The sequence below is a fragment of the Ctenocephalides felis genome, unplaced genomic scaffold (genome assembly GCF_003426905.1).
Source record: "Ctenocephalides felis isolate EL2017-DRISC unplaced genomic scaffold, ASM342690v1 CF-g0.4_SCAFFOLD_03571, whole genome shotgun sequence".
Lineage (NCBI taxonomy): Eukaryota > Metazoa > Arthropoda > Insecta > Siphonaptera > Pulicidae > Ctenocephalides > Ctenocephalides felis.
The window spans coordinates 67,365,361-67,367,785 of record NW_020539725.1 but is presented as its reverse complement, the minus strand read 5'-3'; positions in this window follow the sequence as shown (position 1 = coordinate 67,367,785).

The following is a 2,425-nucleotide window of genomic DNA, read 5'->3' as shown; positions in this document are numbered from 1 at the left end:
TTAGATCGCATTAAAAAGCATAACTATGATTCATAAGTATTTCATTTTTATATGTATTTCGTTACTAGCAATTTTGTTAGTTCGTAATATAATTACTTCATTGTTTGTTTTTATTTATTCGCTACGATTGTTTAAACAATATGAATAATGCGAATATGCTTATTGTTTTATTACGTATTTAAATTTGCGCTGCAATTTGTTCTGCGATATATGTATTATTCACCATTGTTTTACGACCAGAAACTTCTTTGCAAATTACAAGGACGACGAAATATTTTGCGTTGACAATGGTTATGGAGAACAAACACAGAATTATAATAAATAAATTGAATAATATTATTCAAAATACACAATTAAACGAGATATTTCGAGATTTAAAAAAAAAAATAAAACCAAAATTGAACTCTAGTGGTGCATGGCATGGTGCCTTAAGGCAAATTGATGAAACTTTCCGTACTGAAATGCAAAATTCGAGAAATTTTAAATGTTTTTGACTTGAAATCCAAATAATTTTAAATATATAAAGAACAAAATTTTGGAAATTAAAAAAAATGAAATTTGAATTAAAAAAAAATTGCATTCCTCAAAAAAAAACTTATTTCTTTACACTGTCAACACAAGCTAAATGTTTTTTGAATCATATGATTCGTTCTCCTAATAACTGATATTTTTTGCATATTTTGCTCCGTATCTTCGAAACGGCTGGTACTGCCTTTGCAAAAAATTAATAAGCACGACTACCCGTCAATACGAACCGAATATTTTTTGAATCATTCTAATCGGATGCCCAGTTCTCGCAAAAACCAAGTTTCCAGTATCTGCACTTTTTACTCTGTATCTCCAAAACGGCTTGACCTGACTCTACTAAAACTAATCAGCACATCTTTTTATCGATAGGAATCGAATGCTTTTTGAATCATTCAAATCGGTTGATCCGTGCTATCGAAACGTGGACGGGAAATTGTATCCACACATACATACACGAACACAGACACACACACATACATTCTTTCTAAGGTGCGCCAAAATGTTCGGAAATTGCTGAAACGTAAAGATATGCAAAAATTTTGATTTTTGATTTTTGGACGATTACCATAACTCTTCGGCAAGTTAATTATAGTTTATTTTTTAATTCTAGTATCTGCAAAAATGTATTTTAGTCTAAGGCTACTATACTATTCGTTCATAATCAATGCCATTGCATTTTCGAAATGTAAAGACATTAGAATCTAAAAATATCATTGTATCATCGATATCTTAATAAACTTTTGGCAAAGATGCACAAGACATACTAATACAGTGGTTGCCAAAGTAGGAAAATTAACTAGCTGTAAGTGGAATTCTGTCTTAAGGCAATTAGGGCATCGTGCCTTAAGGCAAATTGCGGGAACTTCCCGTACCAAAAATTATTTTTTTTTTTTAAAACGATTAACATTTTTGAAAAAAATTTACTTCGAATTAAAAATATATTAATTTTTGAGAAACTAGGAATATGAAAAAAATTATTCTTTTTGAAAAAAAAATTTTTATTTGAAAAAAAAATTTTTTTTTGAAAGACAATTTTTTTTTTTGAAAAGAAAAATGTTTTCTTCATTTTGACATATTTTGGAAATTCTGAACTTTTTTCAAAGCAATCGTACTGCTTGAACTGCATAGAGACGAATTGTCACAGCGCAAGTGCCGCGCCGCCGTCTAACGCATAAACATTGGTACGGAACCCATAGAATGTAAAAAAAATATAAAAATTAATTAATTATTGTTAAAATTTCTATACAATATCTGATAATTTGATGTGCATGTGTCTAATCATCATTTTTAACCGTCGAATAGCATTTTTTTTTACTTTTTTCATTAGATCTCCGAAACCGCTAGACCTGCCTTCATGAAAATTTTATCAACTCTTCATCTTGCCAATACAAGTAAAATGTTTTTTGAATTATTCAAATCGGACGCTCCGTTCTCTAAAAACTGAGTTACCGTTTTCGGCACTTTTTGCCCCGTATCTTCGGAACGGCTAGACCTAACTTCGCCAAAAACTAATCAGCACGTCTCCTTATCAGTATACGAATCGAATGTTTTTTGAATTATTCAAATCGGTTGATCCGTGTTCCCGAAATCGTCGACGAAAATTTGTATCCGCACATACATACACACACATACATACATACACACACACACACACACACACATACATCCATTTTTTCTAAGGTATGCCAAAATGTTCAGAAACCTCTGAAACGTAAAGATATATAAAAATTTTCATTTTCGATTTTTTTGCGATTACTATAACTTACCCTACGGGAAGTTAAAAATGAATTCTTGATCCATTTTATTTGGATTATCTGGATACATTGTGACAATTTACTTGGTGGAAACAAAATCTTAGCTGGAATGAATCTTGAAGATTTTCAAGATAGATGGAATC